This window comes from Microtus ochrogaster, chromosome X (genome assembly GCF_000317375.1).
Source record: "Microtus ochrogaster isolate Prairie Vole_2 chromosome X, MicOch1.0, whole genome shotgun sequence".
In the NCBI taxonomy this organism is placed as follows: domain Eukaryota; kingdom Metazoa; phylum Chordata; class Mammalia; order Rodentia; family Cricetidae; genus Microtus; species Microtus ochrogaster.
In genome coordinates, this window is record NC_022026.1 from 26,094,346 (window position 1) to 26,106,894 (window position 12,549).

Consider the following 12,549-nt stretch of genomic DNA (forward strand, 5'->3'; position numbering starts at 1 on the left):
AGACATTTCCTCAGGGTAAAGAGTTGGGAAAAGACTTCACTTAAAGGGACCAAAGAAGCAAGCCGGTGTAGCTATTCTAATATCTAACATCTAACAAAATAAACGTCAAACTAAACGTAATCAAAAGACATTTCATATTTATCACAGGAAAAGAAGTCTATCAAGATGAATTCTTAATCTTAAATATTTATAAGGACACCCACATTTGTAAAAGAAACATTACTGGAGGCAGAGGCAAGTGGATCTCTGTGAGTTCGAGGCCAGCCTGGTGTATAAGAGCTAGTTCCAATGTGGAGTTGAGGTTAAGATAGATGTTAAATAGGATCACAAGTAATGACACAGTGTCACCAGTCCGTCATCAAGCGTATGGTCTCCCTCTGAAGACAGAGCCCATCACCATTATCCTTCTCATGTAAAATGATGCTCACAGATGCAGCTAAAACTATGCATCTTAAAGTAGATGGATTTCATGATCATCTGGCTGTGCATTGCTGACCACATAAGTACTTCAAACAAGATAACTTTCTTTGGTAGATGTCAGTTATGGCAGAAGTTGACGGTCAGTGATGGGGAACTACAGATTAGGGCCACATGAGAAACATGCAAGGGAGTCAACACTTTAGAAACAAATAATATTTTCTATGTCACTCTTTGGTAGGCAATGAGCTTCTCTGTCCTTCCACAGTCATTGGAAATGGACATAGTCTATATAAGCTTGTATGTGAATTTGTTCCAAGGCTCCCGAAAGTAAACAATCTGACAATTGTGGGTTCTGCAATGTGAGATTATATAAAGGATGTGACTAAACCAGATGTCACGTGAGTTTACAATAAAATAGTCAGCTGCTACATTGTTTTAAATCACTGACTTTATCATCCACTGGGTATAGCATCAGTATAAATGTATATATAGGGACACTGGGTTTAAATAGGGCTGACCTTGCAATCATCGTGATAAGAAATTATTATTGGAAAACGTAAGAATCTATACTACAAAAAGAAAAGGAGAGAAAAAAATGAACATGTGTCCTCATGCTTGTGGCATGTGTAATTCCAGTGAGACAATCTTCACAAGAGAGAGAGCAGAAAGCAAATATCCGAAAGATGCTATGGGGGGTGCTCAATACTGCTTACAATGAGAAGACTGTCCCGAAGACACAAAGTCCATAATCACAAAAGAAAACACACAGGAGTTATCTTCTCAAGTTAAAAAACGTCTATTCATAGACCAGAAACCAAATGGAAAGGCATAGACTAGAAGAAAATAACTGTATATAATGAAGGAGACAAAGAACTAATGATGAAGTCTGATAAATCAACAAGGAAAGACAGAGTAGTCTATAGAAATAGAGGGAAATGGTGTAAAATAAAATTCGTAAAAAAAAAAGAGCTAGTTCCAGGACAAAGCTACAGAGAAACCCCTGTCTTAAACCCCCCCAAAAAAACCACCAACAACAAAAAAACAAACCAAAACAAAAAACCCCACATTACTAAAGCTTAAATTGCACATCAAATCCCACACCTGTCCATTGACTACAACATCTTACTCTCACCAATGGACAGGTCAACTAGACAGAAAATCAGAAAATTAACAGAGAAACAAGGGAACTATCGGATATTATGACTCAAATGGGCTTAATAGACATATATAGAACATTCCACCTAAACACACACACACACACACACACACACAAAATGCTGTCTTCTCTGCACCTCATGGAACCTTCTCTAAAATTGACCACATACTCTGTAACAAAACAAACCTCAACAAATATAAAAAAATTGGAATAAGCCCATGCATCTTATTGGACCACCATGGTTTAAAGGTAGAATTCAACAACAATACAAATTATAGAAAGCTTACAAACTCATGAAAACTGTATAATGCTCAATAGAATTACCCCTGGGTCAAGGAAGAAATAAAGAAATAAATTAAAGACTTCCTATAATTCAATAAAAATGAAAGTACAATATATCCTAACTTATAGGACACTACAAAAGAAGTTCTAAGAGTAAAGTACATATCACTAAATTCCTATATGAAGAAGTTGGAGAAATTCCACACTAGCAAATTAACCAAATTCTTGAAAGATCTAGAACAAAATGAAGCAAACTCACCCAGGAAGAGTAGACATCAGAAAATAATCAAATTGAGGGCTGAAATCAATAAAATAGAAACAAAGAAAGCAATACAAAAATAAATAAAATAAAAAGTTGGTTCTTCAAGAAGATCAGCAAGATAGACAAACCCTTATCCAAGATAATAAAAAGGTAGAGAGATTATCAAAACTAACAAAATCAGAAATAAAAATGGGGACTTAACAGATGCTGAAAAAATCTAGAGAATCACTGGATCATACTTTCAAAACCTGTAGTCAATAAAATTGGAAAATTTAAAAGAAATGGACAACTTTCTTAATAGGTTAATGTATCAAAATTAAATTAAAATCAAATAAACAATTTAAATAGACCTATAACCCCCTAAAGAAATAGAAGCAGTCATAAAAAGTCTCCCAACCAAAAAAAGCCCAGGGCTGGATGGCTTCAGTGCAGAATTCTACCAGAATTTCAAAGAAGATCTAATTGCAATAGTCCTCAAATTGTTCCACACAATAGATACAGAAGAAACATTGCCAAAGTCTTTATAAGAAGCTACAGTTACACTACACACAAACCACACAATGATGCAACAAAGACAGAGAACTGCAAATCAATCTCCATTATGAACATTGATATAAAAATACTCAGTAAAATACTGGCAAACTGGCACACTGAATCCAAGAACACATAAAAAAATCATCAAACATGAGCAAGTAGGCTTCATGCCACAGATGCAGAATTGTTGTACATACAAAATTCTTTCTATGTAATCTATCATATAAGAAACTGAAAGAAAAAAAGCACACAATCATCTCATTAGATGGTGAAAAATAAACTTTGACAAAATCCAACAACCTTAATGAAAAAGGAATTCAAGGAACATATCTAAACATAATAAAAGCAATTTACAGAAAGCTGACAGTCAAAATCAAATTAAACAGAGAGAGGCTCAAAGTGATTCCACTAAAATCAAAAACAATTCAAAACTGTCCACTTTCTTCATATCTGTTCAATATAGTACTTGAATTTCTAGCTAGAGCAGTAAGACAATAAGAAATCAAGGGGATATAATTGGATAGGAAGAAGTCAAACTATATCTATCTGCAGATGATATGATATTATAAAGAAGTGATACCAAAAATTCTCCCTGGGAACTCCTACAGCTGATATACATCTTCAGTATATGATTAACTCAAAGAAACCATTAGCTCTCCTATATACAAATGAGAAATGGGCTGCGAAAGAAATCAGAGAAACATCCCCCTTTACACGAATATAAAATATCTTGGGGTAACTCTAACCAAAGAAAGGAAGGACTTATAAGACAAGAACTTTAAGTCTCTAAGAAAAGAAATTGAAGAATATATCAGGAAATAGAAAGATCTTCCAGGTTCTTGAACAGGTAGGATCAGCATAGTAAAAATGGCAATCTTACCAAAAGCAGTCTACAGATTCACAGCAATCCCATCAAAATCCCAGCATGATTCATCAGAGAACTTGAGAGAATAATACTCAACTTCATATGGAAAAACAAAAAAAAAAAACCAGGGAAGCCAAAACAGTCCTTGTACAATAAAAGAACCTAGAGACATCATGATCCCTGACTTCAGTCTCTATTATAGAGCTATTGTAATGAAAACAGCTTGGTATTGGCACAAAAACAGACAGGTGGACCAATGGCATAGAATAAATTGAAGACCCTGATATTAATCCATACAACTATGAATGCCCGAGTTTTGACAAAGAAGTTAAAAGTATGCAATGGAAAAAGGAAAGCATTTTTAACAAACGGTGCTGGAATAACTGGATGTCCACATGTAGAAGATTGCAAATAGATTCATATCTGTTGTCATACACAAAACTCAAGTTCAAATTGATCAAGGACCCCAACATAAATCTAATTGCATTGACCCTGATAGGAAGGAAAGTGGGAAGTAGCCTTGAACACATTAACTCAGGAGACCACCTCATAAATATAACATCAGTTGCACAGACAGTGGTAGAGACAATCAATAAATGGGACTTGCTAAAACGGAAAAGCTTCTGTAAGGCAAAGGACATGGTAAATAAGACAAAAAGACAGCCCCCAGAATGGAAAAAGACCTTCACCAAACCAACATCTGACAGAGGGCTGATCTCTAAAATATATAAAGAACTCAAGAAACTTGACATCAAAATGCCAAACAATCCAATTAAAAAATAGAGTACAGGGCTAAACAGATAATTCTCAGCAGAAGAATCTCGAATCATCAAAAGAAATTAAAGGAATTGCTCACCATCCACAATCATCAGGGAAATGCAATTCAAAACAACTCTGAGATACTATCTTACACTTGTCAGAATGGCTTAGAACAAAAATACTGAGGACAGCTTATTTTGGAGAAGATATGCATTCGGGGAAACACTTCTCCACTGCTGCTGGGAATACAAACTTGTACAGCTACTCTGGAAATCAATATGGTGGTTTTTCCAAAATTTGGAAGTTAATATTACCTTAAGACCCAGCGATACAACTCCTGGGCATATAACCAAAGGATACTCAATCATACCACAAGGCCATGTGCTCAACTATGTTCATGGCAGCATTATTCCTAATAGTCAGAACTTGAAATCAGCCTAGATGTCCATCAACTAAAGAATGGATAAAGAAAACATGGTATACTTACACAATGGAGTATTACTCAGCTGTAAAAAAAACATTGACATCATGAAATTTGCTGGCAAATAGATGGAACTATAGAAAAACATTCTGAGTCAGGAAACCCAGATTCAGAAAGACACAGTGTGGACTCACTTATAAGTGGATATTAGATGTAAAGCAAAGGATAACCAGACTACAATCCACAGCTCTAGAGAAGCTAGGTAGCAAGGAAGATTATAAGTGGGACACATGGATCACCCAGGGAAGGGGAATTGCATGAAATCTTCTAGGTAAACTTGTGGCAAGGGGAGCAGTAAAGGTGAGAGGATTGGACATGAGATTATGAGGGAACCGGATAGCAGAGAGAGGAGAGGGACGGAGTGGGAGAGCAATATAAGAGAGATCATGATAAAGACAGCCACTATGGGGTTAGGGAGAAAGCTGGTGCTAGGGAAATTCCTTAGAATCCACAACAATGATCCCAGTTAAGAATGATAACAATAGTGGAGAGGGAGCCCGAACTAGCCTTCACCTGTAATGAGATGGGTAAATACTCCAGCCACCATCGTAGAGCCTTCTTTCGGTAAGTGACAGTGCCAGATGCAAAGATCCACAACCAAGCACCAGTTCGAGCTCCAGGAATCCAATCAAAGAGAGAGAGGTGGGAATATATGAGCTAGGGAGGTCAAGATTATGCGGGAGAAATCTACATAGACAGCTGAACCAAGCTTGTTGTAACTCAAGACCAGTAGCTATGGAACCTCCATGGGATTGAACTGGGTCCTTCTTATATGGGAGACAGTGGTGAAGCTTGGACTTCATGAGAGGCCCCTGGCAGTAGGACTAGTATCTATCCCTAGTGCATGAGCTAGCTTGTTGGAGCCCATTCCATATGGAGGGATGCCATGCTCAACCTTAATGTATTGGGTATCTTGGTCCTGCTCCAACTTAATGTGCCAGTCTTTGTTGACTTTCCATGAAAGCCTACCCCATTGGGAGAAGTGGATGGGGGTGGGTGGGGGTGAAGACAGGGATGGGGGGGGGGGGAGAGGTGAAGGGCAGAACTGTGAATGGAATGTAAAATGAAATTAAAAAATAAATTAAAATTTTAAAAAAGCATTTAAATGGTGCTTGCTTACATTAAGAGCTTTACTCTACTTTTTTCATTGTAGGACGCATGACAGTGTGCACACAGCAAGATATGGTTCTGGAGAGGTAGCTAGCACTGTTATATATCCAGATCAGTGGGCAGCAGGAAAAGAGATCAAGGTGCGGTCCTGTCTTGAGCTTCTGAAACCTCAAAGCCCTGCCCAGTGACACAATTCATCCAACAAGGCCCCTCCTACTCCAACAAGGTCACACTTCCTAGTGCCACTTTCTAATGCTCAAGGCATTCAAATCTATGAGTGTATGGGGGTCATTCTTATTCAAACTAACACAGTACACATTTTATTCAACAGCATATGGAAGTTTCTCTAAAACAGTCCATATTCTGAGACACAAAATCAATATTACAAATTCTAAGAGATTGCAATATTTATGTGTATCTTATCTGACCATAATGCAGTAAAACGTAAAACCGACACCAAACAAATCCCTAGTAAATATACAAACTCATAGAGACTAAACATATTAGGGAATTATGAATAGGCCAAGGAAAAAAAAATCAAGAAAGAAATAAAAATTACTTCTTGGAACTAAATGAAAATAAAAACACAACAGAACAAAACCATTGGACTCATTGAAAACAGTTCTGCCGGGCGATGGTGGCGCACGCCTTTAATCCCAGTACTCGGAAGGCAGAGGCAGGTGGATCTTTGTGAGTTCAAGACCAGCCTGGTCTACAGAGCTAGTTCCAGGACAGGCTCCAAAGCCACAGAGAAACCCTGTCTCAAAAAAAACAAAAAAAAGAAAAGAAAAGAAAACAGTTCTATGAGGGAACATATTAGCTCTAAATGTCTACATTAAAATAATCAGAAAAAGCATAAATAAATGACTTATTGATACAATTGAGAACTTGGAAAAATAAGAATATACCAAAATCATACCCACTATAAAATAAGAAATAATAAAAATCAGAGCCAAAATTATGAAATAGAAACTAAGAAAATATTATAAGTGATCAATGAATGTAAGAACTGGTTCTTTGAGAAGATAAACAATATGGACAGACTCTTGGGTTGACTAACCAAAAGAAATAAAGAGATGAGTCAGATTAACAGAAACAGAAATGAACAAAGAAACATTAAATCAGATGGCAAAGAAATTCAGAAGACTATGAGGGAAAAGTTTAAAAACCTGTATTCTATTAAGCTGGAGAACCTAAAAGAAGTGGATGGATTTCTAGATTCAACCAAACTACCAAAATTAAAGCAAATAAGATGTCATCAAACAAACAGACCTATAACAAATGTAGTAATTAGGATAGTAGTAAAAGCCTTAAAACTGAATACCTTCCAGAGACAAATCATAGTAGGATTTCAAACAGACTTTTAAATAAGTCTATATCCAGATCTTCGTAAACCATAAAAAAATGGATCAGAAACAGAAGGACTATTCTCAAACATCTTCTATGAAGTCAGTATCACTGTAAGACAAAAAATAAGTAAAGCCACAAATATATATATATATACATACACACACACACACACACACACACACACACACACACGCTGGTGTCCCTGATGAACATACATTCAAAAAAGCTCAATAAAATAACTGCAGAGCCAAAAATATTAAAAAAATATTAAACATATGTAAAAAATATTAACCATTATGAGAAAATTGACTTTATCTCTGAAATGTAGGGTAGTTCAACATACAAAAGTAAAAATATATATGTAACCAACTATATTAATGGAGTTAAAGACAAAGTTTATATGGTTATCTAATGGGAACATTAAAAGTTTTAGCCTTTAAGGCTTCCGTTCAGAGTTCACTTAAAGATGCCATGAATAGCTATAGGGGGATTAAAGATCCGAGGATAAAGATCTGAGTGTTAAGAAATCGACTCATAACAGGAATTGTCTATCAATATTTCTTTATTCTTCTCTATTCTATCCATTATTTTTCATTGTTCCATCCATTACTTGGTCTTGTCTACATTGTTCTTAGTTCTACCCATTACAAAAGTTCCCAGTCATTTATTCACCATATAAAGAGGTTTATTTTCAGTACAATTATGAATAGGATATGAATTGTTTAAATCAGTGCACCACTTCTTTTCTCCCAGCATGCATGGAGGACACCAGGTAACTAGGCAACCTACTTGAACAGTCAGGGAGAAGCTGATGGCTCTTGATCAGACAGCACATATACCAGATGTCTTAATTTCAATAGGCCTAAGTCTGGGGTTACACTTACTGCTCTAAATGAGGAATAGACCCAGGCCTCTAAATGATCAGTTCTGGAGTATGCTGTTATCAGCCGTTCTGATCGTGGGTGTTGTGGGTCTTTCTCTGGGTTGCAGTTAATTATCTTTTCTGCTGTCTTTGAGGGTCCCAAACTAAAATCATCAATAAAGTGAGGTGAAGGTGACCATAAAGAGTTAGGAACCTTTTGAGTGGAGTAAAACCAGTACAGTAACTTGGGTAGGTAGCAATTCTATGTCCTTGGGTATCTGTGAATATCTTTTTTTTTTTTTTTTTTTTTCGAGACAGGGTTTCTCTGTGGTTTTGGAGCCTGTCCTGGAACTAGCGCTTGTAGACCAGGCTGGTCTCGAACTCACAGAGATTCGCCTGCCTCTGCCTCCCGAGTGCTGGGATTAAAGGCGTGTGCCACCACTGCCTGGCTTATCTGTGAATATCTTAAATGAAATGCTCTACACCTGGACCCTAAGCATTGATCAAATGCCTGCTGATAAAGATAATTACAGGAAGGCAGATTGCTTCAATTACCTAGGTGAGAGGAACGGATGCCTGGCAATGGGAAACTGTTTTCATGAAACAGTTCTGAACTGTGGGGATTAATTCACAAATATGTAACCAAAAGGGAGTTTAACTGCAACAAAATAATCTACAGTGAAAGCCAGTCACTTACTCACAAAGCAGTAACACCAAAAATCCGTTCCTTTTCATTTAGCCTTTACCAGATCCCTTGGTTCTGATAAGTTGCTTGTGAAAAGATAACTGAAGAATTGTTGTATACTGTTGCAGCTTGTAGCAGCTATCTGATAGATGCAGAAAAAAAACTTTGAGAAAATCCCAATATGCATTGATGACAAAAGTCCTCAATAATGTTGACCTAGAAGAAACATACCTCAATATAATAAAATTTATATGTGAGAAACATACAGCCTAGTTCATCCTACATGGTGAAAATCTTGAAGCAATCCCATAGAAGTTAGGAATGAGACATAGCTGTGGATTACCACCACTCCTTTTCAATACTGAGCAGAAAACACTAGCTGCAGGATTAAGGCAAAAGAAGGAAAAGAAGTCAAACTATCACTCTCTGCAGATGACATAATATTAAACATTAGAGATTCCAAAGTTTCTACCTTAAAACTTCTAAAAACTAGAAACAAACTCACAAATCTGGTAGGGTTAAAAATGTTGCCTTGTAAATCAATACCTTTTCCATATAGCAACACCAGACTGTAGACCTGTAGATGGAAGTTTTTGTCCCACCTGGTCCCACAGCCATTCAGCCCCAAAGAAACACACAGAGGCTTATATTACTTATAAACAATTTGGTCTATTAGCTCTGGCTTATTATTAACTAGTTCTCACAATTTAAATCAACCTACAATTCTTGACTATGTTTATCTGCATGCCTTGGTAACTTTTCTCAGGGAGGCATTCTCATCTTGTCTCTTCTATGTCTGGCTGGTGACTACAGTTCTGCTTTTCCTCTTCCAAGAATTCTCCTAGTCTGATTGCTCCACATATACTTGCTGCCTGGCTACTAGCCAATTAGTGTTTTATTACACTATTACGAGTGGCAAATCTTTACAGTGTATAAGAGCTTTACATAGCACCAAATATACAGAGAAAGAGATTCACAGTAGCCTTAAGAAAATAAAATACACAGAACCATAAGGAAATAAAATAACTAGAAATAGTTAAAGACACTAGAAATTGGAAAGACAGTCTATGCTCATCAATTGGTAGATTTAATAATATGAAAACTAGAATTTTTCAAAAGCTTTCTACAGATCCAGTGCAATACCAAATTGAAATCATCTCATTCTTCACAGAAATAGAAAAAAATATTAACTTCATATGAAACTACAAAATGCCCTGGATAAGCAAAATAATTATGAATGAAATATTTCTGGAGATTCTAAATCAAGATGTATTATAGAGCCACAGGAATAAAAAACAACGTGGTACTGGCATAAAAACAGGCATGCACATCAAGTAAAATTGAGTTTATGTAACTTTAGCAATTTAATATTTGACAAAGATATAAAAATATAAGCTGGCCAAAAGACAGCATCTCCGATAATGATAGTGGGAAAAGTGGATGTCCACGGGTGGAAGAAAGAAATTAGATCTTGTATGAAAACTAACTTCAAGCAGATCAAAGACCTCCATGTGAACCCCTAAACACTGAAGAACACATAGAAGTATTCCATAGGATATAGGTGTACGAAAGAACTTTCTGAATAGAAATTCAATTGTCCAAGAATGAAGAGAGTCATTGATAAGTGGTACTGCACAAAAAATAACAAAAGCTTTAGCACAGCTAACAAAATAGTTGAGTCATGAGGAAGCCACATAGCAAGATAATTCTAAGAGTTTAGCATTATTATGTATTCATTGGCAGCGACCGATAGCTTTTTAATGGACTTAGAACCTACTCAACAAAACCAATTACACATTTAAAGAGTTGAATGTGGTGGCTCACACCTGTAATCCAAGCACTCTGCAAATTTATACAGGAAAGTTATTTTTAGTTCAAGGCCAGTTTTAGTTATATAGCAAATCCCAGTGTCTCTGGAGCTACAAAATGGAATTCTGACTTAAATAAGCATACTAACAAGATTTTTTATTTGTGCGAATAAAATTGAAAGTAAATGTTACAAAAGCTTACCTTTTCAGTTTCTTCAAAGAATATGGGTAACTGGATTGGGGTTGTATTAAATATGAAAATATCTTTTGTAAATGGTCATTTTCATCATATTAATTCTACTAATTCTTGAATATGTGGTTTAAGTTTTCAAATGTTTTTCCCAATATGTTTCTTCAGAGATTTGAGGTTTTCTTTATAAAGGTCTTTGTCTTCCTTGGTTTGGTTTATTCGAAGTTGTTTTACTCTCTTTGATGCTATTGTAAATGGGATCATGTTCATGTCTTCCTTTCAGTGTGTTTGTTATTGTACACAGAGGCTAGTAATTTTTGTAAGCTGAATTTTTTTTAACAAGAGCAAAGAAAACCAACCCGCAAATTACAATCCCAGAGAACCTAGACAACAATGAGTACCCTAAGAAAGACATTCATAGATCTAATCTACATGGGTTCTAGAAAGGCAAGATCTCCTGAGTAAATTGGAAGTATGGGGACCTTGGGGGAGGGTTGAAGGGGATGGGAGAAGCAGGGAGGAGAGCAGAGAAAAATGTAGAGGTCAATAAAATCAATAAAAAAGGGGGGGGAGTAAGTTGAATTTTTTTCCCTGCAATATTGCTGAAATTGTTTTTGGGTTCTTGAAATTTTGTGGTGCAGTTTTTGGGACCTCTTATGTATAATTTCATAGCCTCTGAAATTCCAGATCACGTGACTTCATCATTTCTCATTTTTTAGTTTGATTTCCTTCACTTACCTTATTGCTTTTGGTAGTGCTTCCAGTACTATATTGAAAAGTATTGGTGATATGTACACAGCTCTGTTTCATTCCTGATTCTAATGGAATTGCTTTGAGTGTTCTTCATTTAAGACAATGTTGGCTGTGGGTTTGATACATAAAGCCTTTTTTAAATATTAAGGTATATTGTTTTCCATCCTACTCTTTCTAGGAATTTCATTAGAAAATCAGTATGGAGAATCATATATATGATATGTATATATGTATATCTATCTATCTATCTATCTATCTATCTATCTATCTATCTATCTATCTTCTATCTCATATGACCCAGACAAAACACTCCTTGGCATATGACCAAAGGATTGGAATCTTGCTCCACAAATACTTTCTTGGTCATATTTATTGTCTGTGTATTTATAACAACTAGGATATAGAAACAAGTTAAATATCATTCAATAGATGAATAGATAATTAAAATTTTATACTATTGTTAACTATGTTAACATTATACTAATGTTAACTATGCACAACGTTATACTATTCTGTTACAAAGAGAAACAAAATCAGGAAATTGCCAGGTAAGTGGATATACATAGGAAAGATTATATTGAATGAAGTTTTTCTTTTCTGTGTCTTTTAGATCTTAATCCTTAGATGTGAGTTATTTATCTAGAAAAGTCTGGACTGGTTAAAGAAACAATAGTAACAGGGCTTGAGAGGAGAATAGCAATGTATGTGTTGCTCATCCCAGGGATGAGTCTCTAATTGGTTATTTAATACAAAGTGGTTAGCTCTAAAATCATATACACACAAATAAGAGAAATAGACTCTGAATGCTGTATGTGCATGTGCATTTAACAAAAATAATCAAATAAAACAAGAACATCAGTTTAAGATGGTAGAACATGGGAGTTGGAGGAAAGGTAAATGGGAGAGACTAAATGGAGGAAAGGAAGGGGAAATGATGCAATTTTAATTAAAAATATTTAAAAGGCCTGAAAAAACAGCAAAGTACTATTGAATAATAGGATCTATTTAATATTCATTCAGTAGCCCATTAAA